General features: G+C 48.4%; 1 protein-coding gene and 1 non-coding gene across 4 annotated transcripts in view; one reads left to right on the top strand and one right to left on the bottom strand.

Moving 5' to 3' along the window:
- PPP6R3 (protein phosphatase 6 regulatory subunit 3) overlaps positions 1 to 21,447 on the bottom strand; it is a 97,011-nt gene extending 75,564 nt beyond the window's left edge. The window contains exons 1-2 of one of the 3 annotated variants that reach the window (XM_072639371.1): positions 21,337 to 21,447; positions 12,069 to 12,181 (exon numbers count right to left, since the gene is read on the bottom strand). The gene's annotated coding sequence lies outside the window, so the exon portion shown is untranslated. Of the gene's footprint in view, positions 1 to 12,068; positions 12,182 to 17,932; positions 18,574 to 21,336 lie in introns of those variants that run through there. The other 2 variants (XM_072639369.1, XM_072639370.1) reach the window with 2 other exon arrangements.
- A 507-nt stretch (positions 21,448 to 21,954) lies between these two features.
- Positions 21,955 to 22,027, top strand: TRNAA-AGC (transfer RNA alanine (anticodon AGC)). The gene has a single exon. It is a non-coding gene; the product is annotated as a tRNA-Ala (tRNA).
- The last annotated feature ends 1,479 nt before the right edge of the window (positions 22,028 to 23,506 follow it).

Below are 23,506 nucleotides of genomic sequence, written 5' to 3'. Positions count from 1 at the left end.
TGTAAGCTAACCCTTAAGGGCAAGAACTGCCTGTGTGAGTATTCCAGCACTTAGGACAGTGCCTGGCACAAAGCAGGGTGCTTAATTAAATGCTTGTTGACTTGAAAAAAGCTGGAGGAAACGGCAGAGTCCCTGTGGAGATTAGATAAGTTTGTGCAGAGGCTAGTTAGTTAGTATGGCTACCTGACTTTGTCCAGATAAGTTAGGGACAGGGGAAAGTCAACCTTATACTTTTTCTCTAATGAGTTTAGTAGCTGGCTGGGTGTTCTCCTTCTTCACACCTGGGCACCTCAGTGTGTGGAGCCCCCGAAACCTCCTCACCTGTTCTTTCAGTAAGTAAGCTTCAAAGTTCTCCTCCCTTCCCACTCCCGCCTCTTGCTCCTAACCCTCTACCTCCATTACTCAGAATTCGGAAATTCTGTTGTCCTCCCAGATGTCTGTGCTCCCCCCTAAGCCATTTCTTTGTCCTGACCACAACCTCCAATCTAACCCTGTGGCTGACCAGCTCAACCATATCCTATAAGTTAGCCCAGAACGCCTTGTTACTAACGATACTTTGTAAAACCTCAAGCCTGAATTATTCCCACCAGGAGCCTTCTCCATTCCAGATGGCCTCTGAGGTCCTTTCTAGTTCTAGGTCTAAAACAGACTGGGGGAACACCAAGGTTAACCTAGAGGCTTCTGAATGATAGTGGTCAAGTGGAGAGAGAGGGATGAGGTAGACAGACATAAGAATATGAGGAGAAAGAAGAGAATATCTGACTCTAGCCCAAAAATGAATGACTCTGAAGCACTACAATGGAAGGGAAATGGAAGCTGCAACTTTGCCCACTAAAGGATGGAGACTGATCACAAAGGAAATGTGGAATTACAGAATAAGCTCTTTCAAATCAAGATAACCACTAGAAATGGCAAAATACTGGGACGGTACAATAGCCTATCTATTAAAATCCAATGATTCTAGGTTAAGGTCCTGGAGAAAAGTCAAGTAAAACTAGGACAGCACTTCTGTGGTGGAATGGACCCTAGAAAATCTAGACCAACACCCTCATTTTACATGAGGAAACAAACCACGAGGTTGACTTGCCTGGGGTCTTTTCAATGCCCATAAAAAGGATATTTCATTATACTGTGGAGTCAAACTGAGACTTAGAAATTAAAGTTTCAGATTATACTAAGGGCACTGTGGAGAAAGATGGGGGGGGCAGGAATGGGTAATTTCTATACTCCTCTTTTTTTCCCTTGAAGCATTAAATTTTGAGAGACTAAGCAAGCACTCAATTGTCAAAGGAAATCCACAGTGAAAGCAAGGCTAAAGCTGTATAACCTCAGTGTAGATCGCTGGTAAACCAACGGTGTTGTCCGACTCTCCATGACCCCATCTGGGGTGTTCTTGTCAAAAATCCTGCACTGGTTTGATTCTTTCTCCACCTCATTTTTGCAAATGAGGAACTGAGATCAACAAAGTGAAGTGACTTGCCCAGGGTCACATACGAGGCCAGATCTGAACTGAGGAAGGCGTCTGTCTTCCTGACTCCAGGACCAGCGCTCTGTGTACTGACACCCCCTAGCAGCCCAAATCAGCTGTGTAGCTGACTAGATCCCTGAGGCTTCTGAGGCCAGAATCTGGAACATTATGATGATGAGGGCACAACTCTGTTGGCATCACTAGCAATTTCTCCTCACAACCAAGACAGAAGACAGAAAGAAGGGCCCCTGGAAGGCTGGACACCTAAAGCTCCACCAAAAGCAATGACTGTTATGCCAACAACTCAAAATGCTCTGATTGACACAGAGCTCTGTTTTGGTTTAGGCTAGTTACAGTAATTAAGGACTTGCCTTCAGCACCATGGCCAAAGCAGAGACCATTTAAATGACTTCTCGAGGGGAAGGGTCTGAGGAAGTGGGATAAGGGTTGACTTGTCCAAGTCTGTCAAGCCCCTGACTCTTCGCAGAGCCAAAGCAGAAGAGAAAGACAGGTAACCTGCTCAGGGCATCTCTCATTCGGTTCCTCGGTACAAAGATAGTAGATACTGTTATCACCTATCTGTCTGGGTCAATCTTCCCTTATTTTCAATCACCTGTCACAGCCAGCCTTCAAACCTTGTCATTCTGCCTTCTCCAATATCCTTACTTACTCCTAGGTCCATCCATACCACTGCCACCATGGCCTCATCACAACCAGTGAAGTAACCCCAGGAAGAAGGGGCCGTCCAGCCTGCCCAATCTGTCAACTAATAGCCTGCCAGCAGGGGCACAGACAAGACAAGCTAGCCCCACAAGGGAGCAAGGGAGCATGTGTCAGGTCAGTCCAATGACCCAAACCCAAGAGCAGTCTTCTCTCCCCACCAAGACTACCAAGCCTGCTTCTAGCTCAGCTCCCACAGCCATCTTTGGAGGAATGAGCCCTACGAAAAGAGGCCCAACATTCTTAATCTCAACCACTACAGATGAGCACGGAGAGCCCCTGATGCAGGAATAAGAACACCCCACCTCTCACACTTCGTCAAGGCCAGCCCTGCAGCCATCAGCCAGGGGAGTAACCCTTGTGGCCACAAGCTCTGACAAATGTTCCTGCAGGTTCTCCCCCTCTGAGTTGCAGAGAGTAGTAACTGCCTCTACTTACCTATTAGTACCCCAGGCCTCAAAGCTCTGAATTGTAGTCAGCATTTAATTATAAATGCTTTTCTTTGTTCATTCATTCAACAGCCTCCTAAGAGTCTTTCAGCCTGGTCTCTCTCCACACCAATCTCTCCCTTCAAGGTGAGAAAGCTCAGCTGAGCTACCAAACTGACCTCTACTCAGCTCCCTACTGCTTGCCTGTAGAAGCCAGTCTTCTCTCCCTCAGGCTGAACACCACCAGTTCCTCCTAATGGCAGATCCAAGACCTTTGCCATCCTCATCATGCTCTCCCAGGTATTTCCAACCACTCTCTCCTAAAAGAGAAAGCCCAGGACCAGACACAGGGAGACCCCCCCCGCACCTGAACCCTGATAGAGTCTGGGCCACGGCAGAAGACAGCAGCACTTGCCAGCCTGACTGGTCCGATGCAGCCTGCACTTCTTTGTGCATCAACACAGAAACACTGTAGACTGGCAGTGAGCTCCCACCGGGCACCATCAAGAAAACAGGGAAACTGAGAAAAGAGACAGATAGAAGATGATGAGTTCTGTTGTCGACACCTCAGGTTCGAGAAGCCAGTAGGGCTTTTTTTGCCATCAAGCAAAGGTAAATACAAGGAAGAGCCCTGAGCTGAGTATACATGGCTTGAAAATCACTTGCCTGTGCAAGGCAATCCCTCAGAGTCCTAGGAGTAAGTGATATCCCAGAGTGAGTGCAGAGAAGACGGCCAAGGACAGGACCCAGCCAGACACTCATACTCAGAAGGGTCAAGGTGAAGGTCAGCTAGCAAGGGATGATGCGAAGGAACAAGTAAGAGAAACAGTCAAGGACAGCGAGCACTGTCATTCCAAAGGAAGTAAGTGAGTGTATCAAGAAAATGGGGTTGAACAACAGCGAATGTTACTGATGGGTGGAAAGGAGGAGGCCTGAAAAAGGCCCCAAGAATCAGTCAGCACCAGGGAGCCACGTGGTTAAAAACAAGAAAATGCTAATACCACATCTTTAGGTGGCCCTTTGCAGTCAGATGGTGATTTCCCTAGCCCGGGGAGGTCCCAGGGAGGGAAAGTCCTTCCCTAAGAGGCTAGTACTTTCTCTGCACCTAGAGAAGCCTCAAGCACCGTGGTGAAACTCAAGTAGAAACTGATACCTTAGGTCACATATTGACTTGGAAAACCACAAATTAACATAATGTTGCATTGTGTTTTTATTTCTTTTGTTAAACATTGCCCAATTACCTTTTGGATTCAGTTTTGACATCTCTGGCCTACAGCCCTATTAAGTGACTTGCCCAAGCACCACACAGTCCATAAGGGTCAGGTGTGGGCCTGGAACCCAGGTCTTAGAGGCTCTGAGGCCATACCACTATACAGTCATTAGTAAAGGAGGGAAAGGGTGACTGGAGATCTTAGAGAGACAAAAGCCAGACTGCTAGGGGACATTGAGGAGTGAAGCACATTGAGAGGAAGACAATGAAAAGTGAAACAGGGAGGTCAGAAGAATTAGGAAAACTTTTTTTAAAAAGATCATAATCTAAGTTGAGTGTGGAAAGGGACCAGAGATTATTCTAGTTGAAACTCATTTTACAGATAAGGAAACTGAGGCCCAGAGAGATTAAAACAAATTGCCCAAGATCACTCAAGTGGCAGCACCAGAATCAAACCCCAAGGTCCTTCTTTTCAATACAACATTTCTTCTCTTGACGCTGGGCAGGCCTGAGTGTGTCTGCAGACAGTAATAACCATCATCACAGCTGCCAGGCCCTATGCTAAGTGCTGACAATGCAAACAGGAACCATGACCTCAAGAGGCTTCCCTCCAAGTCAGGGAAAGGGAGAGTAGAACTGGAGGAGGGAGCAGAGGAGGGGGAATGAATGGCCCAAGGGCCTAGAAGAAAAAGGGGACACTCAGGCAACCAGCATTCATCAAGTACCTACTATGTGCCAGTCACTGTGGAAGGGCAACGAGCTCCCACTCTACTGTGGGAGATAACAAGGGCCTAATACAGGCTTCCTGATGGACTCAAGTAACTAATGCCAATTCACTTAAATGGCTGGGCGTCTAGAGATGGCAGGCCCACTCCCCTCAATCTAACAAATCACATCGAGGCGGATTTTGTTGCCACAGCACCTGCTTCCTCCTCCCTTACAAATGCTCCCCCTCCCAGTTCAGGCAAAAAAGGCTAGAGGAAGTAGCTAAATAACGGGCAGTGTAGTCCCTGTACCCCCAACTCCTTCAGATGGGGTCATGATGTACAGAGCCCAAGAAACAGAGCCATCAGCAGAGTGAAGGATGCACCACTGCTTTGTTTGTTCTTTAAATAACTTCTCCTCCCGAGGTAAGATCAAATGAAACCCCCAGCTCCCCAAGACACCCCCAACCCAATCTGCTTTCAAGATGCCCCCCAGTGCTGCTTTTCTTCTTAGTTCTACCACAATGCGCTTCAATCCCACGAGAAGAGGGCACAATCTGATCCTACAGAATTAATGAGCAGACAGCATCACCATGTCTCTCCACACCCATCACCATGGTGACTCTGGTCCCAGCCGGTCTCTCCCACCACTCCCTCCATCTCAGCCCTTGGGCTGACCTGCTCAGATACACAGAAGGGCCTCCACCCATGTGGTGGCCTCTGGCCCACCAAGTAATCATACCAAGCAACATCAAGTTTATGATGACATTACCCAGTAATGCCCAGCCAGGACCAGAAGCAGGGGAATCAAACAGAAATGCATGTTGGTATAGGCCTGGTCCACTTCTGAAGTCAAAGTGGGCAGGGTCAAAATCTCGCCTCTTCAACCTAGAGCATGATTTGGGGCAAATCACTGAAACCTCCCCAGTCCTCAGATTCCTCAGTCTGTAAAATGAAGGGGGTTCATTCCAATTCCAGAGTCTACTCCCCTATTTATGCCCATGAGCTTGCTCCCTTCCTTGCCTTTTTAATCAGTCTTCTCATCCTCCTCCTCCTCATGTACATCCATCCAGTCACCAACACTACCTGTGACCTCTGGCCCTCTACATGATTAATCTGAAGTTTTTTTCATTTAAAGTCAAATAGCCAAATTCCTAGAAAAAGTAAGCTTTACTAATTTGCACACTCACATCCCAATCCTTAAGACTGGCCAAATCAAAGAACTTGTTCAAAAACTACTCACACCTACTATGGGCAAGGCAGAGGACACAACACAAATACAAAATGGAAAAGTCCCAGTAAAAAGAGGAGCAAGAGAAAAGTAAGGAGGCACGGTAAAAATTGGGGAGAATAGAAGAGGTTTCCCAGAGGCAGGATTCTAAAAGTTAAAACAGAAGAGTCATCAAAAAAGCAGGACTGAGAGAGGGGGTTTTTAAGGGGGTTTTGTTTGGCAGTTCTCCTAATCCGCTTTAACCCACCTATCCACCTCCCAAAAAGGTTACTGATTGGCTAACATGACAGAAAAGGAAAAGGAAAAGGAGAAATGCTGGAGGGGATGTGGGAAAATAGGGGACACTGATGCACAGCTGGTGGAGTCATGAACTGGTGCAATCACTCTGGAGGACAATCTGGAACTATGCCAGAGGGTTATAAAACTGTGCACACCCTTTGAGCCAGCAATACCACTACTAGGCTGGTATTCCAGAGATCAAAGAAAAGGGAAAGGACCCATCTGCATAAAAAATATTTATAGCAGTTCTTTTTTGTGGTGGCAAGAAATTGGAAATTGAGGGGATGCCAATTAATTGGGGAATGGCAAAACAAGTTGTGGCAAATGACTGATGGACAGTTTCAGAAAAACCTGGGCAGACTCCTATGGAATGATTAGAAGGGAGGTGAGCAGAAGCAGAAGAGCAAGCAGCACAGAAAGCGCATCCTGTAACAGCGCTCAGTGTGAAGGGCTCGGCTGCTCTGATCAGGACAGCGCCACAGGACCCACAAGAAGCGCTCTCCCCCAGAAGGAGAACGACGCACGCCGGAGCTGACTTTTTTGCTTTCTTTTTGTTTGCTTTTTGCAACATGGCTAATAGGAAATGTTTTCTATGACTTCACATGGAAATCGCTTGCCTTCTCAATAAGTGGGAGAGAGGCTAGAGGAAGAGAATTTGGAATTAAAGAAAAAAGAATATTGAAAATAAACGATAAAGGGGGGAGGGACAAAGGTGATCAATGACCATCAGCTGCTAATGCAAGGCTTGTCTCTTTCTCCATCACTCCTCCCTTCTCTCTAGCTCTGCCCCCTTCCCCCAGAATGAGTGTTTCCAAGTTCTGTCCGGGGCATGCTCAACCCTTTCCATTCGGAGTGATCTCCATCAGGCTCCACGGCTCAGTCCTCTGGACACCGATGACTCCCTTGAACTCCAGGACCACATTCCCATCCGTCTGCTGGCCAGGAACCTGGACGTGCCTCAGGCACCTGACTCCTTATCTCATTTCCTAATCTGTATCCTCCCCCAGACTTCCCTGGGCCCAGATACTCTTGCTTCTTGTAATTTGCACACTCTGTGGCTGATATACTGGTCTGCTGAATCATGTTAAGCTGGCAGTTCACTAAAGCCCTCAGGCTTTTCCATGGGAATTGCAGTCCAGCTTTACCTCCATTTCACAGGGTAGAACCTTTCGGAAAAGCAGTCTGACAGACACTTTCATAGTTACAAAAATTATTCCTATTTTCATCTTAAGTTTTGGCCCACTGTTCTAGCCTATGGTAGGTGCTGTTCCAACACTTTAATACCCCTGCTACCTTGTACTATCACACAGCCTCCATCTTTCCTTGGTTTGCATCACTAACAAGCGATACCTCCAGCTCATCACACCCTCTAGCCAATCTCCCCTTTCTATTCAGGGTATCACCAGTATTCTGGACACTGAGGTTCACAATCTCAGACTGTTCCTTTGACATCTTGACATCTCCTCTCTCCAAACAACTGCCTACTCCCTGCACACCATCTCTCCCCTATTCTTCTCCTCTCCATTCATCTAGCTTGAATCCCCTTCACCTCTCATGTGACTCAAAGAGAATCCTAATGGTGTCCCTGCATCCACTCTTTCCTTTCCAAACACTCTTCCTAAGGCACCTGACGATGGCACCTTCCTACTTAGATCTTCAATGGCTCCATTCCCCTTTGAGGAAGAAATCAAGTCTGCTTTCCCAAGATTGAAAGCCCCCCACAACAGAGCCCCAGCTGAACTTCCCAGTCTTACTTCATGCTTTGTCTCAGTCAAAATGGACCTGCTAGTAGGTGCCTAAACCCAGAATTTCACCTCTGGTCTCCACAACTGCATATAGGCTATCTAACCACAACGTCCAGGACTCACTGTGCATCACTTCTGCAATGAAGATACCCTCCAGCTCCCATCCCCTGCCTGTCTTACCCCATCTTAAAATACCTGTTGCAAACTGGGGGGCTTCATTCCAGAACTCTAATATGTAGATGCTCAAAGGAGTTTTCTGCTTTATTAGTCCATCTTTAAAGTTTTTCCATCAAAAAGGTATTACTTTACTAAATTACATTTTCTTGTTTGCAAACGACAACTTTAATAAAACACAACAAAAAACCTGAACTGTGCATATGATGAGACCAGGTCATCTTGAAAGCATTCCTCTTTATAGGAATTCTTTGTTAACTCTTTATATGAGAATTCAATACTGTCAAAACTACTCTTCTGAGTTCACGTGGATCATATACATATATTTTTAATGACGTTTAAGTTTCCGTCCTATTCAAAGGATAATAATAGTTCCAAAAAGGAAATGACTTGGGACATTTCTACAGCTCATATTCATGAAATAAGCAGAAATAATTAAAAGAAACTCACGCTAACAAAGTTATGGAAGAACAGGCACACTTATACATGGATGGTGGTACTGCAAATGTATATACTCTTTTTGGAGGATAACTTGACATTACACATTAGAAGCTACAAAAGTAATCATCCTCTTTGACCGAATAATTCCATGATTAGGAAGATATCCAATTATTAAAAACAAAGAACCAGCCATACAAAAATTTCAGAGTTGTGCTTTCCATAACCGTAAAAATCTGAAAATAGTTAAATTAATGGTGGTACATAATGTAACTGGATACTATGATGTTAAAAGCTGACAAGTATGAGCTATATAAAGATATTTGGAAAATTCTTCATGAATAAAGCAAAGCTAAAAAATAGAATAATCAGAAAGAATGAAGTAAAGACCAACTATAACCAAGAGAAAACATGAATGAGAAACAGAAGAATCCTGATCAGTAACTACTGAATGAAAAACTGCTGATATACTCCATGAGAGTGATTCAAACATAAATGGACACACTAAGTGATTTTAGTTGGTTGTATCTTAAATTCAATGCTAATCTTTTAGGGAAAAAAACCCAGCTCAAATCACTTTTACATAATGTTAACAAGTTAAACCCACAAAAAGTTATGGAAAATGAGACACACACGATGGTATACTTAGAGAACCCTATATTTGACTAAAAATTAACTGAAAAATAACTTCAGTCAAGTTGCTGGATATAAAACAGACCCATGTAAAAATCAGCATTGCTTCTAAGGGATGCTCATCAACTGGGGCATGGCTGAACAAGCTGTGGTGAATGAGTGTGATTGAATACTACTGTGCTGTAAGAAACAGCAAGCTGAATGATGTCAGAAAAGCCGGATGATGTCAGAAAAGCCGAATGATCTCAGAAAAGCTGGATGATGTCAGAAAAGCTGGATGATGTCAGAAAAACATGCAAAGAGCTCCATGAACGGATGCAAAGTGAAGTGACCAGAACCAGTAGACTGCTGTACACAGTAACAGCAATACTGTATGACGAAGAACTGGGAATGACTTAGCTATTCTCTCAGCAATACACTGCTAACTAAGACAATCCCAAAGCACTAATGAATACTCTCCACCTCCAGAGAAAGAACTGATACTGTTTGAATACAGATTAAAGATGCCATTTTTTATTTTCTTTCTTTCGTTCTTTTTTCATAGTCTTCCTGTACAAAATGACTAATGTGGAGATGTTTTACATGACTACACATGTAAAATAACCTATACTGGATTGCTTACTCTCTCAAAGAGGGAAAAAGGGAGGGAAGGATAGAATTTGGAACTCAAAACAAAAAAAAATGTCAAAAACTGTTTTAACACATAATTGAGGAAAAATACTATTTAAAAAAAAAAAAATCAACATTTCTGTCGCTGCCAATAAAACATAGCAGGAAAAGATAAAAAGAGAAATTCCATTTAGAGCAACTACAGGATATATAAAATACTTGGGAGTCCCCCTGACAGGACACAAAGGACTATAGAAATACAATTTCAAAACACTGTTTATGAAAATAAAGCCTAAATAACAAGAGAAATGGTAACTCCTCAAGGTCAGCCAAGCCAATGTAATAAAAATAACAATACTACTTAAACTACATATTCGGTGTCATACCACACTACTAAAGCAATATGTTACAGAATGAGAAAAAATAAATTCATCTGAAGAAATGAAATTTGAAGAACCTCAAAGAAAATCAATAAAAAGTAGGAAGGAAGGAGGGCTCTCCAATACAGCTGTAATCAAAGAGCCCAGCTTCTTGTGAAGCAAACAGCTGGGCTGGGCAACTTCTGACTGAAATGAGACTGAGACAACATGGCCCTTTATCTTCCAAGACAGGCTCCAAACGAACCTGGGACATTGATATAAACAGTCACATCATAAACAAATAAGAGGACCAAGAAGAAAATTACCTTTCAGATCTATGGATGGAGGAGAGTGCCTGACCAAGCAAACTCCTGAGAACATCACAGAAGAAAAAAATGTACACCTTTTATTACATACAATTTAAAAGTCTCTACAAAAATGAACCCAATGAAGTTAACATTAATTAGAAGGGAAAGTTAAGTGGGGAAAAAAAATCTTTGTAGCAAATTTCTCTGGCAAAGGTCACAGTTTTGTATATATACGTATGTGATTCAAATTTAAAAGCTCCATTCCCTAACTGATTGGTGTCCAAAGGATACAAACAGGCAGATCAAGAAAAGAATCCAAGTTATTTGTAGCCACGTGAAAAAAAAAGTTACAAATCACTAATGATCAGAGAAATGCAAATTAACACAGCTCTGTGGTTCCACTTCACATCTGACAGACTGGCCAAGTTGACAAAGGAAAATGGTGAACATTGGTGGGGCCTGGAGAAAACAGGCACAAGGATGTGCAGCCAGAGGTCACAACAGGTCCAGCCATTCTGGAAAGCAACTGGCAACAGCTTGCCCCAGTTACTGACCTGACACCATGAAGAGATCAAAGAGGGGAAACCCTACCACAGATCTCAAGGTATATACTTACAATGAGCAAGAAAAGAGCTGGAAAGACAGCCCTCCCTCTCTTCTCAGCAAAGAGGAAAGCCTGCAGGTGCAGAATGCCACGCACAGTGTCCTAGTTCAGTGCACACAGAGGATTCTTTTCCCCATTTTTAAAAAATTCTTTGTCACAAGAGATGGCTCACTTGCTAAGACGGAGAAGAGACAGCAGTGGTCATATAAAAACAAAAAGTTTAATTTTTCTAAAAGGCAGAACTTTCATAAGTAAGTGTATTTACTTACACTTATATAGAATTTTAACAAGTTTGATTATCTAGTTTCAAAAACAGATTAGAAACTGTCCATTAGAAAGGAGTGAGAACAGTCCCGTAATAGTGAGTCTGACAGCAAGAAAAAAGAGAGCAGCTACATAAAAAGCCTAAGTGTTTGGGGCTGCCTCCTTCAGGGACAAGCACAGGGGAGCCACAGGCTGCCCTACGCCCCCGCCCCAGGGCAGCTCTACTTTCAGCCAGGGTGATCACTGAGGCTCAGAATGATGCCATGCAATACAAGAAGGGGCGAAAGCATCTTCCACAGGCATCTCTCCTCCAGGCCCATGCAGGTGCCTCCTCTTGGCAGGGAGGTGACCCCAGCACCTCCCTGAGGAGCACACGCTCTGGCAGGCCCTGACAAACCGGAAAGGCCCCTTCAGGGATGGGCTTGGCTACAGTGATCACAGGCCCAGCCCTAAGGGGCAGCACCACCCGGCTGGTCACCGGGTCACTCATTTCTCATGAAAACTCACGTAACCATCTGCTGAAGTGCTTGTGTTCTAACATGGGGAGATGATGGTGGCATCCAGAGCTCAGGAATCATGGATCTTTTGAAATATAGAAATGCGTACAACCTAAGAAGTTGGGAAGTTTCTACTATTTGATAAAAATTTGCTTTAGAATCATTAACATTTTTAAGTGGTGTAGCATGATCTAAAACCATGAAGTATAGTGCCTTGCACAAAGCTGGTAGTTAGAAAGAGGCTTGCTGAAACCCATTTGAGGAAAGTAAGTTTCAGATACATGGAACATTCACTCATGCAGAAGAGCTGACCTATGGGGGATAATGGACAAGAAATGAAGCTGGTAGCACAAGGCCAAGCTTCTCCCAGGAGGGGGAATGGAGGAGGCCCACCTACCTTCCTTCATTGCAGAAGCAGGGATCTGGGGTGCAGAATCAAGCCTGCACTGGCCGAGCTGACCAAGGCGGGACGAGTCTCCTCCTTTACACTTGTCCAAAAGGATTGGCTTGCTGGGGAAGGAGGGAAGGAAGCAGGGAAATATTCAGAAATGAATGAGATACACAGAAGGCATCCATCAATCAATGTTGCTTTGAAACCAAGTTTTAATCATCCTCATGTCAGGCATCTCCAGGGGTCCCTGATTCAATGCCTTTCAGGCTTCCATTCCATGGTTCCCACACCAATTTATAAGGCACTACTTGGGTAGTTTTACTCAGTTACCAAGGGGTACCAGAGGCTGGAGAACACCATCCCCGATCCCCAGCTACTACTTTAAATTCTGCAAAGCACTTGACATCAACTGTCATTTGGGCCAGGGCAGAGGCAAAGTCAAGTGAACAGACTAAGAGATTTGTTCCGTGTAAAGACCAGAAGCAGAATTTGAAACCAAGCCTTGCTGACTCTGCTAACAGTGGCTGTCCTTCCCCAGCCCTCTGCTCTTCTCCCTCCATCAGCTCCTCGATGTGGAGAATCCTCACATCTGCCTTTCCTGCCCCTGCCTCTCTGCTGACTGCCCCCAGCCTTTCAGACATCTCAGATTGGACCAGTCCAAAACAGAACTCATACCCTCCTCCCCCCGCCCCAGCCCTGTGTCCCTCTTCCCACCTTCCCTACAACGGTCAAGGGCATCACCCCGCTCCCAGACGTTCAGACTCCCTGCCGAGGAGTCAATCTGAATCACCCCATCTTTCATCTCACCCCCCCACCGTGTCCAAGGTGCCAAGGTTCATGATGGTCACCCCTGCACCATCTCTCAAACACAGCCCTTTCTCTCCTCGGATGCTGCCCCACCCCAGTGCAGACCCCCCGCACCCCAGGCCTGCTGGGAGGGAGGAGGGGAGGGTCTGCCTGTTAATAATAATCATAGTTAACAATTTTATAGCACCTATGTGCTCATCTCATTTGATTCTCACAATGATCCTCGAAGGAAAGTGCTATTAATATCATCCTTGTTTTATAGATGAGGAAACAGGAAAACCAAGAGTTAAGTACCTTGCCAAGGGTCACAGAGCTAGTGAGTGTCTGAGGTGGGATTTGAATTCAGGTCTTCCTGACTAGGCCCAGTGTTCTAGCCACTGTGCCACCTATCACCACCCTCCCCAATTTAACAAACTATCCATTGGCCTTCCAGCTGTCAAAATAATGTTCAGATGATGACAAAACACTCCCCATGACCTCCAGGATCAAGTAAAAAAATGCTGTTTGGTTTTCATAACCTGCCCCTTCCTTACACCTTACACCCTCCCCACTCCCCCCATATCTTCCTCTTGGCCTTCTGACTATATGCCTCCTACAAGATACTCCATCTTCAGGCTGCCTCCCCACCCACACCCCACACCCCCACCCCCATCCCATGTCTCAAAGAGTCTTCCTCCTCCTGGCATCCTCCAAGTCTCCTCAGCTAAAGTCCTACTTTCTGCTTTTCTGATGAGCTTCCTTCCCTCTGAGATTATCCTAACGTCTCTACTATCTTGGTCTGGGGCAGCTAAGTAGTGCCACAGTGGACAGAGCACAGAGCCTGGAGTCAGTTCAAACCTGGCCTCAGACACTTACTAGGTGGGTAACCCTGGGCAAGTCATTTCACCCTCAAGACCCCAGGACTTCCTGTCTGACACCACAGCACCTCTCACCCCTGAGGATGCTGGGACAAAGGGGATATAGTGCTAAACCTGGAATCAGAAGTCACGAATAGTAGGTTGAATATGACTGAAAAAATGAGTCAACAACATCCTGTCTGTATAGGTTTGTCTGTGGGTTGTCTCCCCACCGTAAGCTCCTAGAGGGCAGGAACTGCCTTGTCTGCTTTGTAGCCCCAGAGCTCAGCATAAAGCCTGGCACATAGTAGGCACTTACTAAATTCTGCTTGTTGACTGACCTAAGTATAATGAAATCTCATTAATTCAAGCAAAACTGAGAACACAAGCATCACTAAAACAGCTGAAATAAGATACAAGTTCGCAAGCCAATCCAAGAGGCATTTTTAAAGTACTCCTTTGTACAAGTGCTAAGTGCTACAGACACAAAGACAAAGGGAAAACCTGCCTTGCCTTGGAGGTACTTCTGGTGCTGAGCCAAGATAGTAACTCAAGGGTGTGTGCGCGCGCGCGCGCACACACACACACACACACACACACACACACACACACACACACACACACACACACTCTTTCTCCCTCCCTCTCTCTCCCTCAGCCTGTGAAAGAACACCAACAGAAGAACTGATCATCAGGAAGAATTGGAGAAAGCCAACAGATCTGTATGTGTGTTCATCCTTCGTTGCCAAAGAAGAACATACCATCAAAGAAATAATGACATGACTTGCACTTGACTTTGTTTTTGAGTGAGGGAGGGCTGTGCAGCTCACCAGCCTTACTTCTCCTCCAGAACCATCTGAATCCAGTGTCCAGATATTCATCAGGATGACTGGAGATGATCCAGGATGAGGCAACTGGGGTTAAGTGACTTCCCAACAAGTTGTGTTCTCAAGGAGAGGAGAGTTTTTATAAGGTGGAGGTGAGAGGGGGAGCTCATCAGGCCTGAGGACCATCCTGGATGCAAAGGCCCAGAGGCCAGAGAAAGGGGTGCCAAGTTCAGGGAACAGCACACAAGACAATATGGTTGCTATAGAAGACACAGTATACACAGCACTTTAAAAGTCAAATGTGGAATTTCTTGCACATCCCTGAATTCCAAAGGAGCCACTAAGGTTTCTTGAGCAAGAGTGTTTTGTTGTTCATCTGAATATTGTTTTGGCATCTGGAAGGCGAATGGAGAGACTGCAAGTCCAAAATCCAGTGGGTGAAGAATGTCGTGGACATCAAATTGACAAGACTTGGCAACTGATTGCTCAGGGGCCCAGAGACCATGGACATGGAGTGGCAAGAAGGGTGACCTCAACAGAAAAAGCCAGGTCTGGAGAAGGGGTGGGATGACCCTTCAAAGGAAATGCCCCCAGGACATCTGAGCACTGGCAGACCACTCAGGACAGACAGATCAGCTACAGAGAAAACCCAGAGTGGCTGGTGAGGTCACTAGAAGGGCAGGGTGGGGGCGGAAGAGGAAAAGGCATATTCAATGATGCAGCAAAAGACTGAAAAAGAAATGTCAAGCTGGTCGTCAAAACCCAGGGAGAAGAGAAAAGTATTCAAGAGGGAGGTTGTTAGTTAGAGGTCACGAGACTCTTAGTCAGTCAACAAACATTTGTTAAGGGGCTACTAGAGCTACAGATACAAAGACATGGTCTGTACCCTCAAGATTACATTCTAATGGGGGAGACAACATGAAAACCACCACATACACAGAAGACATGCAGCAGAAGTGGGAGGTCATCTCAGAAGGGAGGCACACAGGGAGCACAGGGAAAGGCCTCCACGATGAGGTACGAGACAAGGCCTTTAAAAGTGTCTCTTGGATTGGGTTGGAAACGTCTTTTCTTGTATTTTAATTCAGTTACTTTACTTCAGCTTGGGTTGAAGGAAGTCATTCAGAAAGCTAGGATACCTGAGAACACGGGGACCCCGGCCCAATGGCAGAGATGCTGGAGATGAAGGAAGGAAAAGGAAGGAGAGGCCAGCCGATGCTCCTGGACCAGAGTACAAGGAAGGACGAGTGTCCCAAGACTGGAAAGGTAGAAGGGGCCCAAGCCGTGAGAGCTTCACAGGACAGGGAATAGAGGGCCACTGAGGTTTATTGGGCTTCAAGAAAAATCCCTTTGATAACTGGAGAATGGAGTGAAGGAGGGAGAGACAGTGAGGCAGGCAGGAAGACCAACACAAGGCAGCACCAAAACATCTTCGTATTCTCATAAAAGTAGTGGTGACTTTCTGGCTCCCCAGAGTCTGTGGGATTTGAGGGTGTGTGAGAACTGTGAGGCAGGTAGGAAGACCGACCAAAGGCATCTTCGTATTCGCATGACTTTTTGGCTCTGAAGTCTGTGGGATTTGAGGGTGTGCGAGAACTCCACTTTGAGGTGGGCAGTACAAAGTGATGACACCTCCACCAGGCAGTGGCTAGATGAGTGGAGAGACTTGACAAAGGTGGAAGTGAATCCAGGGTCAATAAGCAAGAAGCTGAGTGGCTGAGGACAGATAGTCAAGTTAGGAAGATGGACAATGAGCAGCTTTGGACTTGCTGAGGTTGCCATGCCTCCCCAACATGTGGCAGGGGCGTTCAGGAGAGGTGAGCTCCAGGAATCATCGGTGTACAAGTGAGAGCTGAAGAGATAATACAGAGGAGAATGAGAAGATGGGGAGCCAAGGGAGCCAACCCAAAACTGGTGGGTATGGCCCAGAAGATCCCACAAAGGAGAAAGAGAAGGCGTGTCTGAGGGGACTAGGATGAGGAGACCAGCAGGGACTCTGGAAAGAGAACAGACAGCAGCATCCTCAAACCCGGGAGTGGGGCAGCTGATTGCAAAGCTTCAGAGGTCAAGAGGGTGAGGGGTCACAAGACAGAAGGGGTGGAGAAATGAGTAAGAAGAAAGACCCAAAGAAGGAGGATGAGGAACAAAGCTACAGTTTGAGAGGACTGCAGAGTCTTGGACATATTCATCAGTAGCTTGTTCAAAACGAAAGATAATCCCCCCTATCTTAAATATAGAAAAACAATTGATGCTAATATGTCAGAAAGGGGTAGGGATGGGGGAGGGGAGGAGCCAGGGGCTGTGCCAAGGGCTTTACAAGTGCCAGCTAATTTAATCCTCAGAACCACCGATTACCCCGATTTTACAGCCAAGGAAACTAAGGCAGACAGATTAAGTAACTTGCTCTGGGTCAATTTGAATCCGGTCTTCCTTACTCCGGGCCTAGCAGTCTATCCACTGTGCCATCTGGCTGGACTAGCATAGAACCTAGGATCTCTGAATCTGTGGCACAAGAACTCCCAGGTCAGGAAAGTCCTTCTACCAGTGCAGCTTGGCAACATTCTGACAATTTTGCCTTTAAGGTGGGGCTCTTAATACTTTCTGTCACAACCCCTTTGGCAGTCTGATGAAGTCAGTATTTTTAAATGCATAAATAAAATACACAGAATTACAACAGAAACCAATTATGTTGGAATGAAAACGCAGTCATTTTCCTCCTTCGGGTTCACAATCAGCCAGCAAGAGGCAGGACTTGAACCCAGTTCTTCCTGTGTACACCACACCATTCAACCTGTAATAAGCTAATTTCCCTACAAAAGAAAGCTATTACAGTGGCTTACAAAACATTCTCATGTTGGTTTACTCTCCATATTCTAGTTGTCTTCCTTCAATCCCCCTCTCGTTATCACTTCCCAGAGTCAGGACCTTTGAGATGAACTTAGATGAAGTCATGGATTAGATAGAGGACTGCCCAGAGGATCTGAGTTCAAATCCTGCCTCAGTCACTCACTAACGGTGTGACCCTGGACAAGCCACTTCTGTCTGGCTGTTTTCTCATCTTTAAAATGGGAATAATAACAGCATCTGCCTCACAGGATTATTGTGAGGATCAAATAAAATCATATTTGTAAAAAGCATTTAAAGTGCTCTAGAAATGCTAGCTAGTTATTAAGCTAATGAGATTTTAATTCTATTTTCTTGTTTATTCTAGCCCAGTAGAAGCACAAAGAAAAGCTCTTAAGTCTTAACCAGTACTCCGTTTTTCCTAGGTGTGGCCCAGAGAGGTGAGGGACAGCAGTGCCCCTCTCTGCTCTGGGCTCTATATTCTTGAGAAAGGTTAGGGACTCAGTCCATTCCCTGCACAAAGGGGTAGGTGACAACTAAAAAGCTGCACAATCACCTTCATCAAGTCGTTTAATATTGAGTTGGTCTAGGTTTCGTGATTTGAGGAAGTGTGCTAAAATGGACCAGGAGCTGAGCATGGTGTCAAGGTCTCGGACCCAGCGCCTGCTTCTGACCCTCTTCTGGGTGACTCTGGGCAAGTCCCAGCCTCTTGGGGGCTCAGCTTTCTCACGGTTAATCATCTCTAAGGTCCCTCCAAATCCCAAAATCCTACAAGAAGTTCGCAGAGCAGATATTCAAGTCCAAGGCATCTCAGTAAAACCAAAAAGGTGCTCTGGGTTCCCTGCAGTATTGGAAAGAAACCACCAGCTATTTATAGGAAAAGACAAGTCTTACTGGGTACTTTCAAAGTACAAGTGGTTGGAATCCAAAGACATCAGTCGTTAGCAAATAAACAACAGCTAGATGTACAGGTGCTCACGAGCAGTGTATTTCTTTGGGGTGCGCTGTGCCCAAACAAGTCGGTGCTTCACTGCAACTGAGGGATGAAGGCCTGCTTAAAGAGTTTATAACTTCAGACACAACATGTCCCAAAAGAGTTTGGGACGACCAACTATTTATTCAACTTCTCCCTACATAACACAACTAATGACCAAAGTGAGGCTGAGCATGTGTTAAGACTGGAACAAAAAAAAAAAATTAAGTCCTGGCCCATTTGGTAAGCCACACCTATGACTTTTTAAATACTTAAGAATTTTTATAGACATAGAATTAACAAAGCCAAAGCTTTCAGATTCCTACTAACAAATTTTTTTACAATAATATTAACAGATCAAACTTAATGTTTAATGACCATTTGATGTTTTCAAAACATTGCTTTGGATAAATCACCAAATGGATAAGCACTTGATGGCTAGACATGATTGGAGCCAAAAGAACTGATTTTGGAATGGAGACACAGGGGAACCTTCCCCACCGTGTACCACACTTCAGCTAGATCAACAGACAAACCCGAGAGTCACTTATCTAATCAGGGACAGGAAATCGACGTTTGGAGAGAAACTACGGGGGCAGGTGCATGGACTTGGGTTTCTTAGTTCCACTTACTTTTCATCAGCCTCCTCAACACCCTCCATAAACAAGGCAACTCAGCTGCCCAAGAATCAGGGGTCAACTCCAGTCAATTCCCAATAAATCCCACTGCCGTGTGAAGCAGAAAACAGCAGCCCTAACCACATCATCCAGCCCTAAACCCAAGCAGACACCTCATTAAGGACAGCAGCATCTCAGTACTTGAGTTGCAAAGAAAAAGTCAAAAACCAACCACGAATGGACTCAAGAGGAAAACACTGAAAATCTCAAATCCATAATCAACAGAGAAGTGGCCAAAAACAAGTCTACGCTAAACAAGCATAGAAAAAAATAAAAAGAAAAAAAAACATAGAATCTTTGGAGATTAACTCTAATGTGCCAGTTTGACCATGTTCCTCCTCCTTTTCAAACCCTTCTCAGCCTGCCTTGCGGAGGCCTCTCTAATAAACTATACATTCCTATGGTGTGACCTTCAAGCCCTTCCTCTATCTGGACCCAATTTACTGTTCAGGCTTCACTCTTCGTGATTCCCCTTCATGCACTCTCCATTGCAGGTCAACAGGACGACTAGCTGTGCCCTGGTGACAGGCCACTCACTCCTAGCGCCTTCCCAAGTCCATTAGCAATAAATTACCTGTCTGGATCTTGTGAGCTCCTTTGGAACAGAGACTTTGTATTTTCTTTGTAGCCCCAATGCTTACTGTCTAGCACACAACAGATCAATTAATTAATAAACATTTATTAAGCACCCACTAGGTGCCAAGCACTGGGAATACAAAAAGAGGCAAAAGAGCCTACCCTTAAGGGGCTCAGCACTGGATGGAGAAGACAGGAAGGAGGGAAGCCTTCTCACAGGAGGCCTGAAAGGAAGTCAGGGAGGTCAGTGAGCACAGAGCCCAAGAACATGTCCGGAGCTGGAAGCTGGAAAAAGTGGACCCTGGAAGGCCAGGGTCACTGGACCAAGAGGACTTGTCAGGGAATGAGGTGTAAGAGGACTGGAAATGTGGGAGGGGGCCAGGTCAGAAAGGGCTTTCAAGGCCAAGTGGAGGATTTTATGTCTGACTGCGAAGGCCACAGGGAGCCGAGGGAGTTCACTGAGGAGGAGGAGGAGAACAGATGACTTTGGTGGCCTAACGGAGAATGGACTGAGTGGGGAGAGACTTGAGGCAGGCAGACCCCCCAGCAGCTGTTGCCATAGTCCAGTAGGCTCTGCCACCCCCCTGGGGCTGCTCCTTATGCCTGGAGGGCCTTCAGAGTCAAGCACAAGGCGGGCACCCCCTTCTCCAGGAAGCTTCCTCCATCCCTTCAGACTCCAAGTGCTCTCTCCCTCCCCTCTCTGCTACCCCCAATACCTCCTTCCCCAGAGACAGGGCGAACTGCTGCCCAGGCAGCCAGTGCGGGCACCGAGCCAGGAAGACATGACCTCAGACACTTACGCCAACCAATGTGACTCAGTTTCCTCAGGTGTAAAATGGCCCCTGCCTCCCAGGGCTGCCGTGAAGATGAACTGCGGAGCCCTCTGGGCCTTCCAGGCACTCTTTCATGACCCCTACCCTGTGTGCCAGGCACCTGTGCTGGCCGCCCCGGGGCAGCGCCGTGCATGAGCACCAGCTGTATGCCGCCCCCACCTCGCCAAGTGCCGGCGGTGGGCACGGCACCCAAGCTGGCATCCCCAAGTCTGCTCCTCTCCAGCCGCCCGCAGTCCCAGAGCAGCCGACGGGGAGGAGGGCGGCCAAGGCAGCCCACGGGGCGGGGGTCAGGGGTCCCAGGGGGAGGGGCTTCCTCCAGGGCGGGTCGGAGGAGGAAGGGGGCGCGGGGGTCTCTGGGGCCCTCGTCGTAGAGGCCCCAGGACGGGCACAGCTTCTGCCCCCTGCCCCAGCCCCGCCATGCCCAGCGAGGGCGGCCTGCCCGCCGGCGTCCCAGGGAAGGCCAGGGTCTGCTTCTCTCCCAGGAGGTGCCCAGCACGGGAGGGGGGCCGGGCACTGCCAAGCCCCTCCCCTGCAGACTCCCCACACAGACCCCCCCCGGGGGGCGGGGCCCCAGCGAAGGGGGAGCGCTCCCCCCTCCCCGGGCCCAGCCGCGCCCCGGGGGTCCCTAACGTCATTACCCATCACCCACGACGACCCCGCCAGGGCCCGCCCCCCGCCCGGGTCCGACGCCCCACGGCAGGGCCCGCGGCCGCTTCCCTCCCTCCGAGGCGGCCCGGCCCGGTCTCCCGCCCCCCCCGCGCTCCCCGCTCCGGCCCGGCCCGGCCTCCGGGGCTGCCTTCCGCCCGGCCTGACTGACGGACGGGGCGGCCCCGGCGGCGGGCCCCGCGCCCTGCCGCCCCCGCCCTGGCCCCGCCGCGCGCGCCCCGGCCCGCCCGCTCACCCGGCCCCGCCGCTGGCTGCGCTCAGGCGCGAAGCGCGCTCCCCGACACCATCCGCGAAGCGCCCAAAATGGCGGAGTCCCCAGCCAGCAGGCCTGGAGCTGCCCCCCCTCGCCCTCCGCCCGCCCCCGGACGGCTTCGGCCCAATCGCCACGCTGGGGCCGCCCTCCGCCTCGCGTGCATTGGAAGGAATCTCCCACCCCTAGTTCCCATTGGGTCTTCCGGAGGTCCCAGACACCTGGCGACCATTGGACAAGCGGGCCCGTCCATCAAGAGCTCGGAGCGCATTCTTTTCCTACGGACTTGACGGATCCGGAAGCTCCGGCCCCTGGGGTCGGGAAGCAGCGAATGAGAAGTAGGAAGAAGACTCTCGAGTTCCCCTTCCGCCTTAGCAACAGCGAAGCCCCAGCCTGACAGACGGGCCAGGCAGCCAATCGGAGTGGGCGCTGCTTTTTAAAAATAAACCGAGCCCGGCCAATCCCGGCAGCCGAGCGAGCTGCCCCGGGCGGCCAATGGGGGCCTGGCGAGGGGGCGGAGGCGGGCGGGGCTCGCGAAGCCACTCCGGGGCCGCGATGACGTGATCCCAATGTGTGCGATTCCGCGCAGCCGCTCCCCGGCGCGGGGAATTAGCTCAAATGGTAGAGCGCTCGCTTAGCATGCGAGAGGTAGCGGGATCGATGCCCGCATTCTCCAGTACCCTTTTGGCCGCGGCCCTCATCTTAGCCGGGTGGAAGCTGAGGTCCGGAGGTGTCCGGCCCTTCCCGGGCGGGGTCGCTCAGCGCGCAGGCGCGGCGCTGCCTGGGGAGGGCAGGGTTCGAGTCCCACCCGAAGCTCCGTGACCCCCGGCCCCAGGGTGCAGCGAGGGGGAGGGGCGTCCCTCCAGCACCATGCCGGCCACGTGCTCCGAGTCGGGCAGGCAGTCGGCAAACCTGGAGGCAGCTCCCGTGCCAGGGGCAGATACGGGCGAAGCAGGGGAGGACAGGACGAGGTCCCCTTGTACATTTATAGAGCGCCTGCTGTGTACCTGGTGCTGTGGTTATGCCCATTCCACAGGGGGAGGGCCTGCGGGGCGCAGAGATGAAGTGCCTTCATCCCAAGGGAAGAAAGTGCCCTGGCAGGATTTGAATTCGGGTCTTGCTGATTCCAGGTGGATCTAAATGATGCCCAGAGTGCTGGGCCTGGGGGCAGGAAGATTCAAATTCAGACCCTTACTGGCCGGGGTGACCTTGGACAAGTCACTTCACCCTGTTTGCCTCAGGTTTCTCAGCGGTCAGATAGGCTGGAGAAGGCCATGGCCAACCCCTCCACCATCACTGGCAAGAAAACCCCCGTGGGGTCCTCAAGAGTCCCACACAAGTGCCTGTGCCCAAGGCGCATCTCCAGGTGCCCAGGGAACCCTCTAGCGGCTGCTCCCTCAGCCCTCACGTCTCAGGACAGGGTCCTGGAGGTCACCCGGAGGTTGTGCGGTGGTCCTCCATCTCTCTAATCCAGTCACTGCCCACCCGTCTGCGGGTGTGTGCTCCACAGACACAGCAAGGTCCAAGGAGGAGGGGCTGCCCTGATGAGGACCCTTGTGGCCATGCTGTTGGGTCCTGGAGGGGTGGGCCATTTCCTTCTCCAGCTCATTTGACAGATGAGGAAACTGAGACAACAAGCAGGGCAAAGGGGCTTGTCCAAGATCTGAGGCCCAATGCGAACTCAAGACTCCCTGACCCAAGGCCTGGCACTCTATCCACTGTGTCACCCAGATGCCTGCCAGGGCCCTTGTAGAGACCTAAAACTGCCTTGGTCTGATGTTTCTGGGATGGGCTAAGGCTCCATGGGGATATCCAAATCTTCTGACGCTTGGAAGTCTTCCTCCGATCTAGGGGGCATCTGAAACTGTCTCCTTTCCCCCAGAGTTTCCCTCCTAAGGGTTTGGGCTGGCTTTCAGAATGCCAGATTCCCCCCTGTGGTCCAAGGTCATCCCCAGACCCCAGGAGAGACTGGCCCTCCTTATAATCTCCATCCACTTCCCACCCGTGTCATCCACCCTTCCAAAGGGATTAAGGACTCGAGAGGTTTCGGCCTTACACCTTGGATTGACCAACTGTTTCTGTAAGTTGGACAGCTCCACCTGCTGAGACCATGAGGGCTGGACCTTGTAGTTAGTGGCAGTCATGGGGGTGAGAG

Source organism: Notamacropus eugenii, chromosome 2 (genome assembly GCF_028372415.1).
Source record: "Notamacropus eugenii isolate mMacEug1 chromosome 2, mMacEug1.pri_v2, whole genome shotgun sequence".
Taxonomy (NCBI): Eukaryota; Metazoa; Chordata; class Mammalia; order Diprotodontia; family Macropodidae; genus Notamacropus; species Notamacropus eugenii.
This window is presented reverse-complemented; position numbering and strand designations above follow the sequence as displayed.